The sequence below is a fragment of the Schistocerca gregaria genome, chromosome 3 (genome assembly GCF_023897955.1).
Source record: "Schistocerca gregaria isolate iqSchGreg1 chromosome 3, iqSchGreg1.2, whole genome shotgun sequence".
Taxonomy (NCBI): domain Eukaryota; kingdom Metazoa; phylum Arthropoda; class Insecta; order Orthoptera; family Acrididae; genus Schistocerca; species Schistocerca gregaria.
The window spans coordinates 98905975-98929737 of record NC_064922.1 but is presented as its reverse complement, the minus strand read 5'-3'; positions in this window follow the sequence as shown (position 1 = coordinate 98929737).

Below are 23763 nucleotides of genomic sequence, written 5' to 3'. Positions count from 1 at the left end.
GAGACATCTTTCGAGGGGAGGGTACATAGACAGTCATCTTCAGAGAGGAGGTAGTCATCCTCCGAGAGGGAGATAGTCATCCTCCGAGAGGGGGAGTAGATGTCTTCCGAGATGTGAGGTAGTTGTACATCATCCACTGGTTTTAGGTAGGCAGACATCATCTGAGGGAGGGTATGTAGACAGACATCTTCTGAAGGGGATAACATCGACAGTCATCTTCTGATGGGGGTGGGTAGGTAGACAGACATCTTCCGAGTGGTGGTAGGTATGGAGACATCTTCTGAGGCTGGGTTCAGTAGACAGACATCTTCCAAGGTGCGGGGGGGGGGGGGGGGGGTGTTGGAAGACAGACATCTTCCAAGGGGTAGGAAGCACCTTCTAAAGGATGTAGTTTGGTAGACAGACATCCTCCGAGAGGGGGTGTAGACATTCTCAGATGGGGAGTGTATATCTTCTGAGAGGAGTGGTAGTTTGACATCTTCCGAGAGGGGGGAGATACTTTTCTTCCATGGTGGCAATAGATAGATATCTTTCGAGAGGAGGTACATAGATAGACATCTTCAAATGTGTGGTGAATCTAGAGAGTCAACTTTCGAGAAGTTGGGTAGGTATACAGACACCCTCAGAGGGGGTGGGTAGGGAGACAGGCATCTTCCGAGATAGGGATAAGATAGACACAAATCATTCGAGTTGGGGTAGGTAAATATACAGCTTCTGAGTGGTTCAGGTAGACATTCATATTATGAGGGGTTGTGGGTGTAGGTAGACAGAAACCATCTGCGGAGGGGTATTTAGGCAGATAACGTCTGAGAGGGGGTTAGGTAGACTGACATCTTCTGAGGGGTTGTAGAGGGACAGATATCTTCCAAGTGGAAGGTTGGTAGACAGACATCTTCAGAGGTGGGGTGGGGTAGGTAGACAGACATCTTCCAATAGGGGGTTGGTTGGCAGACATCTTCTGTGAGGGGATGGTAGTAGACAGCCTTCTTCTGATGGGTGGGTGGGTAGACAGACATCTTCCACGATGGGGCATAGATAGAGAGACATTGTCCGAGGTAGGGTGACTATAAACATTTTTCAAGAGAGGGGGTAGGTAGACAGACTTCTTCTGGGGGTTGTAGGTTGTAGGTTATAGGTTGGTGTAGAATGACATTTGCCAAGAGGGGATCGGTAGAGAGACATATTCCAATGGTGGTAAGTAGACACCATCTTCTGATGGGTGTAGGTAGACAGACATCTTTTGTGGGGGATGTGTAGGTAGACAGACATCTTCAGATGAGGGGGTAATTAGACAATCATCTTCTGGGGGGTAGATAGACAGACATATTCCGAGGTATGGGTTGGTAGACAATATTTTATGACTGGGGCTACGTAGAGAGACATCTTCCAAGGGCTGTAAGTAGGTAGACAGACCTCTTCTGTTGTGAGATTTGTAGGAAGGCAGACATCTTCCGAGGCAGAGGGGTTGGTAAATAGACATCTATTGTGGAAATGGTTAGGTAGGCAGACATCTTCCGGGTGAAATTTTGTAGACAGGCATCTTCCAAGGAGGGGTTAGGTAGACTGACACCTTCTGAAGCAGGGTAGGTACATAGTCATCTTCGGAGGGGTGTTTGGTATACAGACATCTTCAGAAAGGGTGTAGGTATACAGACATATACCTAAGGGGGAGGTAGACAGACATCATGGGAGTAGACAGACAGGTGGGTAGGTACACAGACATCTTCCGAGGGGGATTAGGAGGACAGACATTTTCCATTTGAGGTTTGATAGACTTACATCATCTGGTGGAGGAGAGATACCTTTGGAGAGGAGGGTACGTTGACAGATATCTTCAGAGAGGGGGTAGACATCCTCCGAGAGGGAGGTAGTCATCCTCCAAGACAGGGGTAGATATCTTCCAAGAGGGGTGTAAATAAATATCTTCCAAGATGGGAGAATATGGACCTCTTCCAAGGGTTTTAGGTAGGCACACATGTTCCAAGGGGTGGTATGTAGACATACACCTTCTGAGGGGAATAAGGTAGACAGTCATCATCTTATGGGGAATTGGGTAGGTAGACAGACATATTCCGAGGGGGGGGGGGGAGGGGTAAGTAAGAAGGAGACATATTCTGAGGGTGAGTTCAGTAGACAGACATCATCTGAGGGGTATCCTTGGTAGACAGATATCTTTCAAGGGGGGGGGGGGGGGGAGACATCTTTCAAAGTATGCATTTTGGTAGACAGACCAAGAGGGGTGTAGACATTCTCTGATGTGGGAGTAGATATCTTCCGAGAGGAGTGGTAGTTTGACATCTTCTGAGAGGTGGGGTAGGTAGACAGTTATCCTCAGAGGTAGGGGTAGAGAGAAAGACATCTCCCACAGGAGGGATGAAATCGAATCATTTGAAGGGGGGTAGATATGCATACATCTTCTGAGGGGCTTAGGTAGACATTCATGTTATGACGGGGGAGGGGGTAGGTAGACAGATCATGTGGGGGGGGGGTATGTAGAGAGATATCTTACAAGACGGGGGTTGGTAGGCCGACGTATTGTGAAGAGTTGTAGGAGGATAGACATCTTCCGAGGGGGGTAGGTAGACAGGTTTCTTCAGATGGCGGTTAGGTAGACAGTCGTCATCAGAGGGGTACAGGTAGACAGACATCCTCTAAGGGGGTTGGTAGACCGACATTTCCTGAGGGGGTGGGCACGTAGACAAACTTCTTCCAAGTGTGGGTGGGTATGTAGACAGACACCTTCTGAAAGGAATTGTAGGTGGACAGACATCCTTCGTGATAGAGGGTAGGTAGGCAGAAATATTCTGAAGGGAGGGTTGGAAAACATACATCTTCCAAGGGGAGGTGTAGGTAGTCATACATCTTCTGAGGGGTGGGTTTAGGTAGATAGAGATCTTTCCGAGGGAGGGCAGGTAAGTAGACAGACATATCCTCAGGTGGGGGGATGAGAGAGAGACATTTTCCGAGGGGGAGGGGTAGGTAAACAGACATCTTCCGACGGTTGGGTAGGTAGGCAGACATCTTCTGGGGTGGATAGCTAATCGGACATGTTTTGAGCGAGCTTAGGTAGACAGACATTTCCGATGGGGTGTGTAGGTAGACAGACATATTCCAAGGGCGGGGAGATGAGACAGACATTTTCTGATGTGGGGATAGGTAGACAGACATCTTCTGAGGGCGGTTTTAGGTAGACAGACATCTTCCAAGCGGGAGCTGTAGGTAGACAGACATCTTCAGAGGGCGATTGTAGGTTGATGGACATCTTTTGTGCTGGTAATGATAGATAAACAAATTCCAAGGGGTGATAGTTTAACAGACATCATCCCAGGGGGGCTGAGTAGATAGACAGACAGACATCATCCAACGTGAGTAGTCAGACATATTCCAGGGGGAGTAGACATCCTCCAAGGGGGTAGACATCTTCGAATGGTGGTGAGGGTAGGTAGACAGACATCGCCTGAAGGGCTGGAAGACACCTTCTGAAGTTTGGGGGTCTCTAGACATCTTCCGAGACAGGGGTAAACAACTTCCGAGCGGGGGGCTGAATGGGGGTTGGATAGGTAGACAGACATATTCCGAGAGGGCAGGTAGGTAGATAGACATCTGCTTAGCGAGGGGGAGGGGGGGGGGGGGTTGAGAGGCATCTTCAGGGTGATAGACGTCTTACGACGTGGGGAGAAAGTTTTTCTGGGAGATGTAGATAGACATCTTCAGAGGGTGAGGTAGGTGGACAAACATCTTCCTTAGGGGGGTGAGGTAGGCAGACATCTGCCGACGGTATTAAGTAGGTAGACGTCTTACATGGGGCAGGTAGACAGACATCTCCTGTGGGGGGTTATGTAGACTGACATTTTCTGAGGAGGCAAGCAGGTAGAATGACATATTAGGTGGTGGGGCGATGAAAGACAGACAGTTTTCGATGAGGGAGAGGTAGAATGACATCTTCCGATGTGGGAGGTGTAGGTAGATATCTTCCGAGAGGGGTAGGCACACAGACATCTCCCGAGGGGTGGGGTAGGTAGACATACATATTCCGAGGGGAGTGGTAGGTAGTCATACATATTCTGAGGGAGGGGGGGGGGGTTAGGTAGACAGACATCTTCCAAGGGTGTGGGTAGGTACACAGACATCATCTGAGGGGGTGAGGCGGTAGGTGCCGGTTGACATAGATCTTCCAAGGAGGGGTAGGTAGACAGATATCTTCTGAGTGGAGGTAGCTAGGCAGATATCTTCTGAGGGGGATAGATAGGCGTTTTTCGAGGGTGGGCTGGATAGGCACCTTCTCAGGCCGGGGGGGGGGGGGGGCAGATCATCATGGGTGTGACGTCACATGAGCTGCACTGCTGTTGAAATAGCTTGTCAATGTTTTATAAATTTTAGACTTCATTTACGTATTTTAAAGTTTGTTTGTGTTATTATTTTTGCCGTAAAAGCAACTTATTAGTGGATATTCATTTATCTCCGTCTTTCTTCCTGTTGTATTGACTCGAGTGGTCTATTATTTGTGAGTGTGCTTTCGTGGTTCGTCTAAGCCTCGCGCCTCATCAGTTTGTTTACATTCTGCGGCGTGCACTGCATCTGTAGCGGTTATAAGCTAAGTACTGACGAACTTGTTTGTGCTCTGTTATACAGTTATTAAATTGAATGGATTGCAGTGGTGTTGCTTGCCGTTTGTGGCGAAGTACTGACTTAATAAACTTTTGTAATCGTTTGCTCGCTGTGTTTTATAGAGTTTTCAGTAAATTTCGTGCTTTAATTTTGAACTGGCGTTTAGTTTTAATTTTTTGGTTTTAGCTAATAATTTTGTGAAGTTTTGCTGGTATTGGTATCGGCTGTGTTGTAGTAGTATTAATACAAGTAGCTGCTTTCTTAGTAGGCAGAGAATTTCGAGACCATACTTGTTAGCTGCTTTTGTAACTGAACTTTGGTAACGTAGATGTATAGTTTTTTTTAGTAACTGTAAAATTTTATCATGAGTGAGAAGTGTGGGCTCTGTCGTAGGTTTGTGAGTAGTGGATTACGCTGTGGGATTTGTTCAAAGTATTTTAATTGGGGGGAATGCAGTGGGGAAGCCAGTGGTAGTTTTAGGGTGATCCTGTCCTGGGAATGTAGAATCTGTAGTAGAAACAAGTTAATAGAGGAGCAGGAGTGTAAGATCTGTGCCCTTCAGGTGCAGTTACAATGCGCAAAGAAGGAACTAGATAAGTTGAGGAGGGTGAAGGGTGCTGGGGAATGGGAACTGGCAGTTGGCAAGAAGATAGCTAGGAAAAGGAGGTAGTCAGACAGTTTTACTTTGCATACATGCAATAGATACGACAAACTGTCAGAGTTGAGCGGAGAGGAGCCTCGTGAAGCTGCATATGTAGGTAACTTGCAGCAGTCCTCAGCAATTAGGAGGCCTAGGTTCTGCTGCTAGGTAGTTCCCATGGTAGAGGTGTGGGCCAGCATTTGCTGGAAGTTTTGTGGAGTGAGTACCAGGTCACAAGCATTGTGAAGCCTAGTTCAGGGTTGGCTCCGGTGGCTGAAAGCGTAGGGGAGGTATGTAAGAATTTTACAAAGGAGGATCAGGTAGTGATAGTAAATGGAGGTGAGAGCAGTCGCAATAGGGACAGGGGGTATGATGTCAGTGGTGACTTGGTTAAGATAGCTACTCAAACTGGTGGCACTAATGTGCTTTTCGTGAAACTGTTTCAGCATCATGATCGGCCACACCTTAATGCTGCTGTTAGGAGCGTTAATGTGGGGCTGGGGGGTGCACTGATGGCAGAGGGCATGGATCACATCTCAGTGGTACCAGTTGGGTCTATCAGTAGATTGGGTTTCACTAGGCATGGCCTGCACCTCAATAGGTATGCGAAGGGGAGGCTACCTAAGCTTATAGGTGACAGAGTAGTGGGTGATGGTGGCGGTAGTTGTGTCACTCATGGAAAAATTCCTGTAGTGGTTGGTGTTAGAGCTGCACCTTTTTAATACTGAAGTCAGCTGATAGGTATACCTGCTTAAAGGAAGTGTCTTTAAGGGCTCTCCTTCAGAGGATGTAATGTTTCCAAGTAGAGAAGGAATTAGCATATTTCATCAAAATATAAGAGTTATTAGAGATAAAGTTAGTGAACTGCTAATAGATGTTAACGCTGAAATTATTGGCACATCAGAGCACCACTTCAATAAATTGATAATTTATAGGCTTGCTTTACCAGGCTACAAATTAGCTGGCTGTTTCTCAAGGAGTTCCTTGCGGGGTGGGGAAGTGTCTCTGTACATAAAAAACCGTATGTTATTTGAGTCCATAGACTTGTCGCGACACTGCACTGAACAGATATTTGAAAGTTGTGCAGCATTTGTTGAATTTAGTGCAGTTAAACTTCTAATTGCTGTTGTTTATAGGGCCTCTAACCCCAACTTCAGAGCATTTTTGCTTAAGCTAGAGAGGGTCCTTGATTCACTTTGTAGGAAGTACCAGAAAGTAGTTATATGTGGGGACTTCAATATTAATTTTGTATATTATTGTTCAAGAAAAAGGGGGGTTGGGTTGTTTGGGGAAGGAGACCAGACAGCGAGGTCATTGGTCTCTTCGTATTAGGGAAGGATGGGGAAGGAAGTCGTCCATGCCCTTTGAGAGGAACTAACCCGGCATTTGCCTGAAGTGATTTAGGGAAATCACGGAAAACCTAAATCAGGATGGCTGAACGCGGGACTGAACCGTCGTCCTCCCGGATGAGAGTCCAGTGTCTTAACCACTGCGCCACCTCGCTCGGTCCCAAGAAAAATGATGTTGGTAGATCTCCTAAATTCATATGATCTGATGCAAACTGTGTTTTTTTCCAACTAGGTTGCAGGGGAACAGTAGCACAGTCATAGACCATATTTTTATTCGTTCTTCATTACTAGATGGGCATTCTGTTAGTAAAAGAGTGAATGGCCTTTCAGACCATAATGCACAAATTTTAACACTAAAAGGTTTTTGTTCTCCAACCAATGTCATGTTTAGTTACATAGAACGTAGGAAAGTCAATCCAACAGCAATAGAGAGTTTTTTAAAACTTGTCAACGAACAAGAGTGGCAAGATGTTTATAGTGCCAATAATACAGATGATAAATGCAATGCTTTCCATAACACATTTCTCATGCTCTTTGAGAGTTGTTTTCCATTAGAACATTCTAAATGGGGTACTAGCAGTAATGGACAGCCCGGTTGGCTGACTAGTAGGATAAGGATATCATGTAGAACATGGCGGGAATTACATCAAAATGTTAGAAGTAGTCACAATCACGCTACCATAGCCCCTTACAAACAGGATTATAAGGTGCCTAAAAATGTTATTAGCAAGGCAAAAAGTATGCAAATAGAATAGCTTATTCACAGGATAAAATTAAAGACATATGGTTAGTTGTGAAGGGAGTGACTGGTCATCAGCACAAGGTCTATGATATAAAGTTAGTTCTGAGTAATAATATTTTCGTTAGTGATAAATCAGATATATGTACGGTATTTAACAATCACTTTCTGAGCATTGCTGGCAAGCTAAATAAAAATTTAGTTTCAACAGGAAATCATACAAATTTCTTAGCAAATACCTTTCTGAGATTGATGTCTGAAATACTCCTCTGTTATACAGACAAGAGGGAGATTGAGTCAATAATTAAATCACTGAATACTAAGGACTCTCATGGTTATGATGGAGTGTCTTGCAGAATATTAAAGTACTGTGCTGCACATGTTAGCCCTGTATTCAGCCATATTTGTAATTTTTCCTTTAGGAATGGTCAGTTTCCTGAGCGATTAAAGTACTCAGCAGTAAAGCCGCTTTATGAAAAGGGAGAAAGGTATCATGTAGAAAATTTTATACCTATTTCTATGCCATCAGTGTTTGCAAAAGTTACCGAAAAGGCTGTGCATGTAAGGTTACTTGATCATTTTATATCACACAATTTGCTATCAAATGCGCAGTTCGGTTTTAGAAGTAGTTTGACAACTGAAAATGCTATATTCTCTTTTCTCTGTGAATTACTGGATGGGCTAAACAAAAAGGTAGAGAGAACCTTACGAGGGGAGGTAAGCAGACAGACATCTTCCAAGTGCAGGGTAGGTAGACAGACATCTTCCCACGGGGGGTAGGTAGACAGACATGTTCCGAGTGGTGGGTTGGCAGACATACATCTTCATATAGAGTGAGTATGTAGACAGATATCTTCCAAGTGGGGTAGGTAGACAGACATCTTCCAAGGGTGCGGGTAGGTAGACGGACATCTTCAGATGGGAGGTAGGTAGACAGATATCCTCTGAAGGGGGTAGGTAGACAGACATCTTCCGAGGGTAGGTAGACATCTTCCGAGTGGTGGTAGACATCTTCCGAGGGGGTTAGACACCTTCTGAGAGGGTGGTAGATAGACATATTCCGAGAGGAGGGAGACATCTTCCGAATAGGTGGGTGGGTAAACAGACATCTCTGGAAAATGGGAGATCGACAGACATCTTCTGATGGGGGGGGGAGGTAGAGTGACATATTCCATGGAGGGGAGTAGGTAGACAAATGTCTTCCAATGGGTGGGGTAGGTAGAGAGAGATCTTCCAAGGGGTGGTAGGTAGGCTGACCTAATACGAGGGTAGCGGTAGCGGAAGAGCGATAGCTAGACAGAAATCTTCTGTGCGGGAGGGGAGAGGGGACGGGGAAGTAGACAGATGAGTTCCCAGGTCCTCAATCAATTTCAAGACACCAAAACTGGCCAATAATTGAAATTCCGAAACCGAAACTTGTCTTGTACTACTTCTTACTAGTCAATTGCAAACAACTTAGAAGCTTCTATTTTGTTCCTTGTGTTACCACTGGATACCTCAGCACGCGACATTGGTTTCCAGACCATAAATGTAAACGTTTCCAAGAGAAAAGATACCTATGTGACTATCTAGCAATACGTCATAAGGCAAGTGACGCAAACGGGTGGTCTTCTAAAGTTTTTTAATACATATTAAAACTTTTCACATTTTTTCGTTTAACGTGGCTTCCTGACCTCGGCTCATGCAAAAGCGTAGGGTCCTCGGTCACATGCATGGCAATAAAAGCCGGCCAATAATTCATCAATCAATAACAAAAATCTCACTTATACTACTTCTTACTGGCTGATTGCATCAACTAAGAAGCTCCTATTTTGTTGCTTGTAGTGTAACCCCACACCGCAGCAAGCGAAATAAGTTTTCAGACGATAAATGTAAACGTTTCAGAGAGAATAGGGGCCAATGTGACGATATGGCTTTACGTCGATTCGATAGCAAAAGGCGTAACCGGGTGGATTTCTCAAGTTTTACGATATATGAACACTTTTCACATTCTTCCGTGCACCGTGGCGTCCAGACGTCGTTTCATGCCAAATCGCAAGGTATTAGCTCATGATCAAGGCACCAAAGCCGGCAAATAAGTCAATAAATGATAACTAAAACTTAAACTGTACTGCTTCTTACTGGCCGATTACATCGATTTAGAAGCTTCTGTGTTCTACTGTGGTGTTTTAGTGTCTCCACATACCGCAGCACGCCACACAAGTTTGCAGACGATAAATGTAACCGTTTGAGAGAGAAAAGCGGCCAATGTGACGATCTGGCATTCCATCGATACGATTGCAAATGACGAAAACGGTGCGATTTCTCAGGTTTTTACTACATATGGACACTTTTCACATTCTCTCGACTAACGTGGCTGGCAGTCGTTGTTTCATGCTAAATCTTAAGGTTGTCGGTCATTGCCAAGACACTAAAGCCTTCTAATTAGTCATTAATCGATAACTAAAACTTGAATTGTACTGCTTCTTACTGGCCGATTACATAGAATTAGAAGCTTCATCTGGGTTCTCCTGTGGTGCTTTTAGTGTCTCCGAATACCGCAGCACGACACAAAATGTTGAAGACCATAAATGTAGAAGTTTAAGGGAGAAAAGCGTCCAATGATCGATCTTCCATTACGTACATACGATAGCAGATGACGAAAATGGTGCGATCTATCACGTTTTACTACATATGGACACTCTTCACATTCTCTCGTGCAACGTGTCTGCCATATTTCGTTTCATGCAAAATCTTAAGGTCGTCCGTCCAGTCCAAGGCACAAATGCCAGTTAATAAGTAAATAATCGATAACTAAAAGTTGAACTGCACTCCTTCTTACTGGCCGATTACATCAACTTAGAAGTTTCTTCTGTGTTCTACTGCGGTGCTTTTAATGTCTGCGCATACCGCAGTACGCGACATAACTTTGCCGACGTTAAATGTAACCGTTTGAGAGAGAAACGCGGCCAAAGTGACGATGTGGCATTACGTCGATAAGATAGCAAATGACGAAAACGGTGCGATTTCCCAGGTTCTTACTACATATGTACACTTTTCACATTGTCTCCTGTAACGTGGCTGCCAGTCGTTGTTTCATGCAAAATCTTAAGGTCGTCGGTCATCTCCAATGCACCAAAGCCAGCTAATTATTCAATAATCGATAGCTAAAACTTGAATTGTACTGCTTCTTACTGGACGATTACATCAACTTAGAAACTTCTTCTATGTTCGACTGGGGTGCTTTTAGTGTCTCCGCATACCGCAGCACGCGACATAGCTTTGCACACAATAAATGAAACCGTCTCAGAGAGAGGAGCGGCCAATGTGACGATGTGGCATTAAGTCTATTCGATAGCAAATGACGAAAACGGGCGGATTTCTCCGGTATTTACTACATATGAACACTTTTCACATTCTCAGGTGCAACGTGGCTGCTACACCTCCCTTCATGCAAAATCGTACGGTCCTAGCTCACGTCCAAGGCACGAAAGCATGCTAAAAAATCAATAATCGATAACTACAACTTAAATTGTACTGCTTCTTACTGGCTATTACATCAATTTAGAAACTTCTTCTGTGTTCTACTGCGTTGCTTTTAGTGTCTCCGCTTTCCGCAGCACGCCACATAAGTTTGCAGACGGTAAATGTAACCGTTTGAGAGAGAAAAGCTGCCAATGTGACGATCTGGCATTACGTCGATACGAAAGCAAATGACGATAACGGTGCGATTTCTCAGGTTTTTACTACATATGGACACGTTTCACATTCCCTCGTGCAACGAGGCTGCCAGTCGTTGTTGGTTGCAAAATCTTAAGGTCCTCAGTCAAGTCCAAAACATCCAAAGCCAGCTGATAAGTCAATAATCGATAACTAAAACTTGAATTGTACTGCTTCCTACTGGCTATTACATCAACTTACAAGCTTCTTCTGGGTTCTACTATGGTGCTTTTAGTGTCTCCGCATGCCGCAGCACGCGACATAGCTTTGCCCACGATAAATGTAATCGTTTGAGAGAGAAGAGCGGCCAATGTGACGATCTCCCATTACGTCGATACGATAGCAAATGACGAAAACGGGCGGATTTCTCAGGTTTTTACTACTATTGAACACTTTTCACTTTCTCTCGTGTAACGTGGTTGCCAGTCGTTGTTTCATAAAAAATCATAAGGTCGTCGGTCATGTCCAAGGCATCAAACTACCTAATAAGTCAATGATCGATAACTAAAACTTGAATTGTACTGCGTCTTACTGTCCGATAAGATCAACTTAGAAGCTTCTTGTGTGTTCTACTGTGGTGCTTTTAGTGTCTCCGCATTCCGCAGCACGCCACATAAGTTTGCAGACGACAAATATTTCGTTTTGAGAGGAAAAAGCGATCAATATGACGATCTCGCATTATGTCGATACGATAGCAAATGACGAAAACCGCGCGATTTCTCAGGTTTTTACCACATATGGACACGTTTCACATTCTCTCCAGCTACTTGGCTGCCATTCGTTGTTTCATGCGAAATCTTAAGGCCGTCGGTCATGTCCAAGGCACCAAAGCCACGTAATAAGTCAATATTCGATAACTGAAACTTGAATTGTACTGCTTCTTACTTTCCGATTACATCAACTTAGAAGTTTCTTCTGTGTTCCACTGCGGTGATTTTTGTGTCTCCGCATTCCGAAGCACGCCACATAAGTTTGCAGACGATAAATGTAACCGTTTGAGAGAGAAAAGCGGCCAATGTGACGATACGGCATTCTGTCGATACGATAGCAAATGACGAAAACGGTGCGATTTCTCAGGTTTTTACTACTTATTGACACGTTTCACATTCTCTCCAGCTACTTGGCTGCCATTCGTTGTTTCATGCGAAATCTTAAGGCCGTCGGTCATGTCCAAGGCACCAAAGCCACGTAATAAGTCAATATTCGATAACTGAAACTTGAATTGTACTGTTTCTTACTGTCCGATAACATCAACTTAGAAGCTTCTTCATTGTTCTACTGTGGTGCTTTTAGTGTCTTCGCATTCCGCAGCACGCTACATAAGTTTGCAGACGATAAATGTATCCTTTTGAGAGAGAAAAGCGGCCAATTTGACGATCTCGCATTACGTCGATACGATAGGAAATGAAAGAAATGGTGCGATTTCTCACTTTTTTACTACTTATAGACGCTTTTCACATTCTCTCGTGTAACGTGGCCACCTGACGTTGTTTCACACAAAATCTTAAGGTCGTCCGTCATGTCCAAGGCACTAAAGCCACCTAGTAAGTCAATAATCGATAACTGGAACTTGAATTGTACTGCGTCTTACTGTCCGATAACATCAACTTAGAAGCTTCTTGTGTGTTCTACTGCGGTGTTTTTAGTGTCTCCGCATACCGCAGCACCCCACATAGGTTTGCAGACGATAAATTTAACCGTTTTAGAGTGAAAAGTTTCCAATGTGACGATCTGGCATTCCGACGGTAGGATAGCAAATGACAAAAACGGTGCTATATCTCACGTTTTTACTACTTATGGACACTTCTCACATTCTCTCGTATAACGTGCCTGCCAGCCGTTGTTACATGCAAAATCGTACGGTGCTCGGTCATGTTCAAGACACACAAGCCGGCTAATAAGTCAAAAATCGATCACTAAAACATTAATTGTACTGCTTCTTACTGGCTGATACATCAACTTAGAAGTTTCTTCTGTGTTCCACTGCTGTGCTTTTAGTGTCTCCGCATTCCGCAGCACGCCACATAATTTTGCAGACGATAAATGTAACCGTTTGAGAGAGAAAAGCTTCAAATATGACGATCTGCATTCCGTCGATACGATAGCAAATGACGAAACCGGAGGGATTTCACAGGTTTTTACTACATATGGATACTTTTCACATGATAACGTGTAATGTGGCTGCCATCCGTTGTTTCATGCGAAATCTTAAGGCCGTCGGTCATGTCCAAGGCACCAAAGCCACCTAATAAGTCAATAATCTATAACTGAAACTTGAATTGTACTGCTTCTTACTGGCCGATTACATCAATTTAGAAGCTTCTTCTGTGTTCTACTATGGTACACTCCTGGAAATGGAAAAAAGAACACATTGACACCGGTGTGTCAGACCCACCATACTTGCTCCGGACACAGCGAGAGGGCTGTACAAGCAATGATCAGACGCACGGCACAGCGGACACACCAGGAAACGCGGTGTTGGCCGTCGAATGGCGCTAGCTGCGCAGCATTTGTGCACCGCCGCCGTCAGTGTCAGCCAGTTTGCCGTATCATACGGAGCTCCAGCGCAGTCTTTAACACTGGTAGCATGCCGCGACAGCGTGGACGTGAACCGTATGTGCAGTTGACGGACTTTGAGCGAGGGCGTATAGTGGGCATGCGGGATGCCGGGTGGACGGACCGCCGAATTGCTCAACACGTGGGGCGTGAGGTCTCCACAGTACATCGATGTTGTTGTCGCCAGTGGTCGGCGGAAGGTGCACGTGCTCGTCGACCTGGGACCGGACCACAGCGACGCACGGATGCACGCCAAGACCGTAGGATCCTACGCAGTGCCGTAGGGGACCGCACCGCCACTTCCCAGCAAATTAGGGACACTGTTGCTCCTGGGGTATCGGCGAGGACCATTCGCAACCGTCTCCATGAAGCTGGGCTACGGTCCCGCACACCGTTAGGCCGTCTTCCGCTCACGCCCCAACATCGTGCAACCCGCCTCCAGTGGTGTCGCGACAGGCGTGAATGGAGGGACGAATGGAGACGTGTCGTCTTCAGCGATGAGAGTCGCTTCTGTCTTGGTGCCAGTGATGGTCGTATGCGTGTTTGGCGCCGTGCAGGTGAGCGCCACAATCAGGACTGCATACGACCGAGGCACACAGGGCCAACACCAGGCATCATGGTGTGGGGAGCGATCTCCTACACTGGCTGTACACCTCTGGTGATCGTCGAGGGGACACTGAATAGTGCACTGTACAGCCAAACCGTCATCAAACCCATTGTTCTACCATTCCTAGACCGGCAAGGGAACTTGCTGTTCCAACAGGACAATGCACGTCCGCATGTATCCCGTGCCTCCCAACGTGCTCTAGAAGGTGAAAGTCAACTACCCTGGCCAGTAAGATCTCCGGATCTGTCCCCCATTGAGCATGTTTGGGACTGGATGAAGCGTCGTCTCACGCGGTCTGCACGTCCAGCACGAAAGCTGGTCCAACTGAGGCGCCAGGTCGAAATGGCATGGCAAGCCGTTCCACAGGACTACATCCAGCATCTCTACGATCGTCTCCATGGGAAAATAGCAGCCTGCATTGCTGCGAAAGGTGGATATACACTGTACTAGTGCCGACATTGTGGATGCTCTGTTGCCTGTATCTATGTGCCTGTGGTTCTGTCAGTGTGATCATGTGATGTATCTGACCCCAGGAATGTGTCAACAAAGTTTCCCCTTCCTGGGACAATGAATTCACGGTGTTCTTATTTCAATGTCCAGGAGTGTATTTTTTGTGTGTCCACCTACCGAAGCACGCCACATAAGTTTGCAGACTATATATGTAACCGTTTGAGAGAGAAAAAGCTTCCAATGTGTCGATCTGGCATTCCGTCGATACGACAGCAAATGACGAAAAGGTGCGATTTCTCAGGGTTTTACTACATATGAACACTTTTCACATTATCACGTGCAACGTGGCTACCAGTCGTTGTTTCATGCAAAATCTTAAGGTCGTCTGTCATGTCCAAGGCACCAAAGCGACCTAATAAGTCAATAATCGATAACTAAAACTTGAATTGTACTGCTTCTAACTGACCGATAACATCAACTTAGAAACTTTATAGTTTGTTCTACTGCAGTGCTTTTAGTGTCTCCGCATACCGCAGCACGCCACATACGTTTGCAGACGATATATGTAACCGTTTGAGAGAGAAAAGCTTCCAATATGACGATCTGCATTCCGTCAGTACGACAGCTAATGATCAAAACGGTGCAATTTCTCAGGTTTTTACTTTTTATGGACACTTTTCACATTCTCTCGTGTACCGTGGCTACCAGACTTTGTTTCATACAAAATTTTAATGTCGTCGGTCATATCCAAGGCGACAAAGCGACCTAATAAGTCAATAATCGATAACTAAAACTTGAAATGTACTGCTTCTTACTGTCCGATAACATCAACTTAGAAGTTTCTTCTGTGTTCTACTGCTGTCCTTTTAATATCTCCGCATTCCGCAGCACGCCACATAAGTTTGCAGACGATAAATGTAACCGGTTGAGAGAGAAAAGCGGCCAATGTGACGATCTTGCATTACTTCGATACGATAGCAAATGACGAAAACGGTGCGATTTCTCACTTTTTTTATTACTTATGGACGCTTTTCACATTCTCGCGTGTAACATGGCTGCCAGCCGTCGTTAGATACAAAATCCTATGGTCCTCGGTCATGTCCAAGGCACCAAAGCCGGCTAATGAGCCAACAATCGATAAGTAAAACTTGAATTTTATTGCTTCTTACTGTCCGATAACATCAACTTAGAAGCTTCTTGTGTGTTCTACTGTGTTGCTTTTAAAGTCTCCGCATACCGCAGCACGGATCATAAGTTTGCAGACGATGTAGGTAACTGTTTCAGAGAGAAATGAAAAATTCTGTGTCATATTGTTTAAAGCAGGTTGCTCTAAATGCCCAGTGGCTCTGATTCCCTTGATACATTTTAAACAAACTCGGAATGGGAAAGACCAAGTTCTGCTTATTCTTATAGTCTGGAAAGTTGATATACCTTAGGCAGTAAAATATGATGGTTAAAGATGTCCACTGAGTATTTCCATATACACTGAAATTAGCTTTGAACAACAAATTATTAATTGGCCACCTACTCATGACTCAATAGCTACTAAGATCTTTCACTGGTGAAGGAGGTGACGACGTTGTTACGTCCATTAGAGGCTTCAGTAGTTTGCTGAGGATGATGTGAGGTAATTGTGCCATGTGATTTTCTGTGGAGTTTCAGAGTAAGTTCTGTACTGGTGCAGGACATTCATTCCTGCTGTTCTCATTCGAGGCAATCTTGGATTCTTGAATTTCAAGCTCCGGAAGATTAGAAACAGCAATACAACCTCTGTCTTCCTAGTTGTGCACTATTTCAAAGTGCTGAGGTTGACAGTCTCTTCTCTTTGTGCAGTACTTGTAGATTATTGTAAATAGATTATCTGTTATATTTAGAACAACTCATTCTAAACTTTCTAAAGAATGGGACTTTTCTGTCATGACCACTTTTTGTGTGAGGTGATAAATACCAGAAATTTGGTTGCATTTTGAGAAGCTAATGGTGACTGAGATTAGTGTCTGTGTAAATTAATGGAACTGCATTTTTCCCGAGGTCGGCGGTTTTCCGAAGTTCGGCGTTTTTCCCGAGGTCGTCGTTTTTCCCGAGGTCGTCGTTTTTCCCGAGGTCGTCGTTTTTCCTTAGGTCGACATTTTCCCCTGAGGTCGGCGTTTTTCCCCGAGGTCTGCGTTTTTCCCCGATGTCGGCGTTTTTCCCCCGAGGTCTGCGTTTTTCCCCTGAGGTTGGCGTTTTCTCACGAGGTCTGCGTTTTTGCCCCGAGGTCAGATCGGCGTTTTGTTTCCTGAGGTCTATAAATCTATCGATATATTGAAAATAGAAAGTATTTTCATGTATATCGAACTATACTGATATGTCTTGTCATCTTTAAACATATATCCGACAACTAGATATCGTTATTCATCGAGTTAACGATATATTTCGATATATTTATTTATTTCGAGAATCGTTTTCTTAGAGGTCAGATTTATATTGAGACATCCATACATTTCAAACAATCGATTCATTTCTATATATCGATTTGTATCGAGGCTCCAATTTATACCGAGAAGTCGATTTATTTAGATATATCTGTCTATATCGAGTAGTCGTTGTATTTAGAGATATCGATTGACTTCGAAGTATCCATTTATGTCGACATATCGATATATTTTGATATACCGACACAATATGGGTTGTCTATATATTTCGAGGTATCTATATCTTTCCATGTATAGGTGTACTTCAGATAGCGATTTATTTCGAGATATCACTATAGCTCAAGTGAACCATAAATTTCTAGATACCGCTTTTTTTAGAGAATTTTTATATTTTGAGGTATCGATATATTTCGAGATATCGATGTTCCTGGAACACGAGCTATGTCGCTTCCTCGAATTACTACGAGGTATCGATACGTTTCGTTCGTCGAAATGCGCCTAGATGTCGATACATTTCGTTATTTCGAATCATTTCGATGTGTCGGTTGATTTGGATGTGTCGATTTGCTTCGAGGTTTCGATTTATCTCCGGGTCTCGATTTATTTCGTGGTTTCGATTTATTTCGAGGTGGCGATTTATTTCGATGTGTTGATTTATTTCGAGGTGTTGATTTATTTCGAGGTGTCGATGTATTTCGAGGTGACAATATATTTCGATATTACTTGTCGACTGCATCAGCTTAGAACTTATTTCGTACAGAGTGGTGCGACTGCATACCTCAGCACGCGACATTAATTGCCAGACGATAAATGTAAACGTTTCCGAGAGAAAAGCGTCCATTCTGACGATATCCCATTTCGTCGTTAGGAAAACAAATGTAGAAAACGTAAGGTTTTCTTCGCTTTTTACTACACATTAACACTCCTCGCATTTTCCCGTGTGGTGTGGCTACCGGACCTCGGTCGTGCAAAATCGCAAGGTCCTATGTCAACTACAAGGCAGCAAATAAGGCCTATAATTGAATTTTCAATATCTAAAACAAGACAGACACTGCTCCTTACTTGTCGACTCCATCAACTTAAGCTTCTATTTCGTACAGAGTGGTGCCACTGCATACCTCAGCAGGCGACATTGATTGCCAGACGATGAATGTAAACGTTTCCGAGAGAAAAGCGTCCGATGTGACGAACTGGCACTGCATCAAACAAATGACGAAAACGTTAGGTTTTCTTCGGTTTTTCTGCCACTCAAAGTGGTGCCAAGTTTCACCCCACCCCCTCCGAACCCTCCCCAGTCGTGGCTATCAGCTGGTGTGATAGAAATGGACACAGGAAAGTAATAACGTTCCATGAAATCCGATTCAAGGGACGTTAAAGGGAAAATGTTCCAGGCGGTTTATTTCCATTAAGACACGCATACTGGGCATCTACAGTGCCACATCTGCCAGATCGTTTCTATTGTCAGCAGTGGAAAACAAAACTGTACTGAAGACGCCATAGTGAGAGACGGTTTTTGGTAGACGAAATAATAGGCAGCTTAAAACAGTGTGCCCGACCGAGACCCGAACTCGGGACCTTTGCCTTTCGCGGGCAAGTGCTCTACCATCTGAGCTACCGAAGCACTATTCACGCCCGGTACTCACAACTTTCTTTCAGGAGTGCTAGTTCTGCAAGGTTCGCAGGAGAGCTTCTGTAAGGTTTAGAAGGTAGGGGACGGATACTGGCAGAAGTAAATCTGTGAGTACCGGGCGTGAGTCGTGCTTCGGTAGCTCAGATGGTAGAGCACTTGCCCGCGAAAGGCGAAGGTCCCGAGTTCGAGTCTCGGTCGGGCACACAGTTTTAATCTGCCAGGAAGTTTCATATCAGCGCACACTCCGCTGCTTTACTTCTGCCAGTATCCGTCTCCTACCTTCCAAACTTTACAGAAGCTCTTCTGCGAAACATGCAGAACTAGCACTCCTGAAAGAAAGGATACTGTGGAGACATGGCTTAGCCACAGCCTAGGGGATGTTTCCAGAATGAGATTTTCACTCTGCAGGGGAGTGTGCGCTGATATGAAACTTCCTGGCAGATGTCCTTGCCCGTCAATCTTACCACGCAGAACTCCAGTGGGAATGTCGGTTGTCGCTGAAACAACTGGTTTCGGCTCACTTTAACCTAATTTTTAAAGCCCGTCACAATTCCAGTTCTTGTAATAACCGATTTTCAGCCTTTTATTTACATTATTTCCTCTAGTAAACGTAGGAATCAAACAAAGATTTTAAAAAATTTGACTTTCTCAGTTTCTTGATAAATTAGAATTATATTAATACCGTCAGCTGCTCACGGGTGTCGATATATATCAACGGGGACAGGTGACAATATGTGCCCCGTCTGGGACTAAAGCCCGGGATCTCCTGCTTACATGGCAGACGCTCTGTCCATCTTAGCCACCGAGGGCACAGACGATAGAGTGACTGCAGGGACTATCTTGCGCACGCCTCCCGCGAGACTCACATGCTCACCTTGTATGTCCACACACTACATTCGTAGTGTCCCACACCACCAGACTCATTACTCGTGGAAGACATTCTTACCAAGTCCCGTAACAGTTCGGGGAATACGTGTGCATCTTCACAGAAGAAGGTCATGGCTGGTATTGCCAGAACCATATACGTATATGAATATGGTGTCTGTTCTTTCGGACATAATTTAAATTAAATAGTCAAATAAAACTTTGTCCGCTGTTCGCTGCTTCTCTCAAAATATGGCGAGTGCTTCTGTACTACAGAAAACTGCCAGTATTCTCCTACTGATTTTAGTTTTTAGAAGCTCTGCTCAGAAATTATATTGTAATCGGTTATCACAGCACTATGCGGACGTTACGTATAGTCCAGCGATAAAGGGTGAAAACTTTGGCTGGAGAACTCTCTTTTTCGTTTTAATTTCTCTGTTTTCAAGGGCTACAAGCAGATAACGGCATACTCCGTAGACACAGGCAGCAGATCAGGGACTTTCTATTTTTATCCCGAAAATTTTAACTTTTTTCTTTGTATGATGTCGCAAGTCGACCAAATCAACCATTGTGCTTCACTCGTACCGCATATCGTAAAATACTTCCAGATGGTGCCATTCTGTGTTACAACTGACGTTCGACAACAGCGAGAAACTGCGTCCAGTCTCGCGCACTGCTTGTATAACAGGAACAATATTGTCTCGGCAATGCTGGACCAATCCATTTGTTGCTCGTTTCTGTCAGCAGTGTTATTAAAGTAGCATACATCACTTTTCCCATTTTTTCTGTAATAACGCAGTATTTCAGAGCTACGAAAATCTTACGAATAAAAATTACTCGTCTTTTTTAAAAAAGGATTACTTGAAAACTAAAAATTTTACTACGGCTGCTGTGGCTAATTGATGTATCTGTTTTTACGTGGTTATCAGGAAAAAATAAAAAGATGCTTGTTATAACCGAGAGAAAACAAATACCGAAAGACATCGTTTATTCAGAACTAAAATACCCATATTGTTTTAACTGATCGGTTTTTCTATCTCTAAACTGCAGTGTCGCCATAGAAAAGTGTGTCGTTCCATCATTGTCCATAGCAACTTTGAGATATGTAAGTGTTTATGCGCAATATCGACAAATGGAAACACGAAGAGGTAATAAGCACCTGAGCGATTGAATTTATTTCACGGTCAGAAAAATCGAGTGACAGACAAGACTAAATCACTGTAATAGAAATTATATGGAAAGCTGTGTAAAGGAAAATTTCCAGTTCTTTCGTGGATTCCAAAATTGAAGCAAATTTCGCGACATCAAGGTGACATAGTCTTATACGGATAGTATTCCATGACTAACGTAATTGGCCCACATACTGTACTGATATACGGATAATATTACACGACTAACGTAATTTACCTGAAATAATTTACAAACATGTTACTATAACATTCGCTACTACTCATTGCGCTAATTCACCTTCAGCCATTAAGCGCAAGCGCAGATCTCAGTTATGATACGTGCGCCATCCTAACATTTATCAAGTTAGTAACTCAACACAACTACAAACGATCATTGTGTGCTAAATAAACCTCATAAGAAGAACATGACGGGTTTGAATCATTCCCACCGCATAGGATGAAAAATTTAGGCTCGCACACAAGACCACTTGATAGCTAACCAGAAATTCAGATTAGTTGTAGCTTCGGTGACAATCGCGTTTTTTACATTTTCCCCGTAAACTAGATAATTATGAAACGTTAGCAACTACTCTAAAATATCTGCGGCAACGGCCTTGCCCCGGAGGTTGCATCGGTTCACGTGAGATCACCGAAGTTAAGTGCGTTGTCGGGCGTGGTCGGCACTTGGATGGGTGGTCATCCAGGCCGCCATGCGCTCTTGCCATATTTCGGGGTGCACTCAGCCTCGTGATGCCAATCGAGGAGCTACTCGACCGAATAGTAGCGGCTCCGGTCAAAGAAAACCACCATAACGACTGGGAGAGCAGTGTGCTGACCCCACGCCCCTCCTGTTCGCATCCTCCACGGATGATGACACAGCGGTCGGATGGTCCCGTCCCAGTAGGCCACTCGTGGCCTGAAGACGGAGTGCTTACAAAGCAACTACTCTCCAGTGCATGGCCGTACTACTGAGACCTTGATGCCTGGCATCAACAACAGATGGCAGCACACGAGGTTGGCTTACGCCTACTGCCGAATTTTGCGATCTGTCGTAAGCCTGCGTTAGCACGTGGGGCCTTCCGTCTTAAGTGCAAGCATATCCATTGCGTGTTCTGCCGCGCGACTTGAGTGGAATGTTTCATTATTTCTGAAATTTTATAGAAATGTTTTTCGTTGTATATCCTCTCCATCGGTACTGAATTTACTGTAAAATTACTTGCTCACTTTTCGGAAATTCCGTTAATGGTAAATCGATACTATTTGAAGCCGTGGTAGACACGAGTCTAGTGTGCTTCACCTTCAGCATCTTCTGTGTCAGTCTCGGTTCCTATGTCGCTGATTTCACAACGAACAGTTCGTTGTCTACTGAGTATACTGTCTGTTGCACGACACTATCCCTCCTACACTGCAAGGGGGAGACACAGGAAATTATAAGATTTTTGAAACATGTAGCTATTAAGGTAATTTTGAAGCTAGGCATACGAAAATTTGTATCTGGTTTCTAGGTCAGAAATAAAGAAATATGTGTTCCATTATTATTGGGAATGAAGTGAACTAGTGGGTGAACATTTTATTTTAAGATAAATAATTATGGAAGAACTATGAAAGTATTTTTAAGGCTACATCTACGAAAATTGGTATTTGACTTCAAGGTTACAAATAAGAAAATACGTGTTTTGGTGTTTTTGGAAGTTCAACCCCTAAGGGGATGCAATAGAGCGAGCTGGTGCGTTTCTGGCGCCAGTTTCCATCGATCGTTGTTTCGATCTTTGAGTCCCGGTCCAGAGGACACTGCTCCCTAAGCGACTGTAGTAGTTCTCTGCGCGTCCCCACATCGGGCTTACCGCGCTTACACTTGACACAGTTGCCAACAAATTGCCTGACATCGCGATATAGGTTGGGCCAAAACGTGTTCCCGAACTCGGTTCTAGGTCTTGTATAACGCCAAATGACCCCCGACCACCGAATCGTGGATATATCATGCTAACTCGTTCCTCTGGAATACAGACCTTCACTTCACCACGGTTGTGTCCCCCGAAGGCAACAGCCAGTACCGACGTCGCCATCCGCCTATTGCTGCCTATTCGGTCCCCACCTGGGGTCCACAGCCTGTTTGCCGGCTGAGTCGCAGAAGAAACCGGGTGTCTCGGAGAGAAGGAAATTCGCCCCAAGATCCGGCTCCAAGTGGCCCTTGCCTTCCCCAGACTCTCCCGCGAACATACGGCTAAGAGCGTCGCCAATTCATTGTCTCTGCCCCTAATATGCCGAACCTGGAGATAAATCTTGTCATCTTAACTTCGGCATTACTTTTAGCGAACTTATTAATCAAAGTTTAAGGGCTGGCACTGTCCAAGTAACTCACGGCGGCTCATTTGTTTCAGTTCAGTTGTAATGCTCACCTGTTCTCCAGATAAGGTTGTGTAGTATATGTCTCAGAAAACTGTCTGCCCTTGATGTGTGTTGTGTTAGAGATAATTGGCAAAGGTCGACGCTAGAATATTGGGAGCACAGCACCACGGAGACAGAGAGATATTTAAGGCCATGTCCTCTCCTTTACATCTTGGGTTATGTTGTCACTTTTGCGTGATTCCATCTTTCCGGTGGAGAACTATAGCATCCAAAGTTCAATTGCATTGCCAAGTTGAGTATATTTCTATGTCACTCCCTGTCTCGTGGATCTCTCGTATTGATTTGAATCCTTGTTCTGCTCGCGTCTATCGCCAATTCACACGAAATATTGAAGCAACCTTATTTTAAGGGTATTGTCATATGGTCATGTTCTAGTTGTAATCATTCTACGAATATTGTTGATTAATCAGCTGGGTAAGTAAATTTGAAGGTCGGTTTGGTCAAAATTAAAGCACCTCCTTAATTGCTTTAATCATTTGTATATAGTTTTGTTTACGAAGGTTGGCTAGCCAAATGTTAAAAAATCTGTTTATTAGGCTTAATCTGTTTCTCTGCTGATTGGAAGTAATGAGAGTTCTGCTGCACATTCTATGGACATTTGTACTATTTAAGTAAAGCCTTACCTAAGT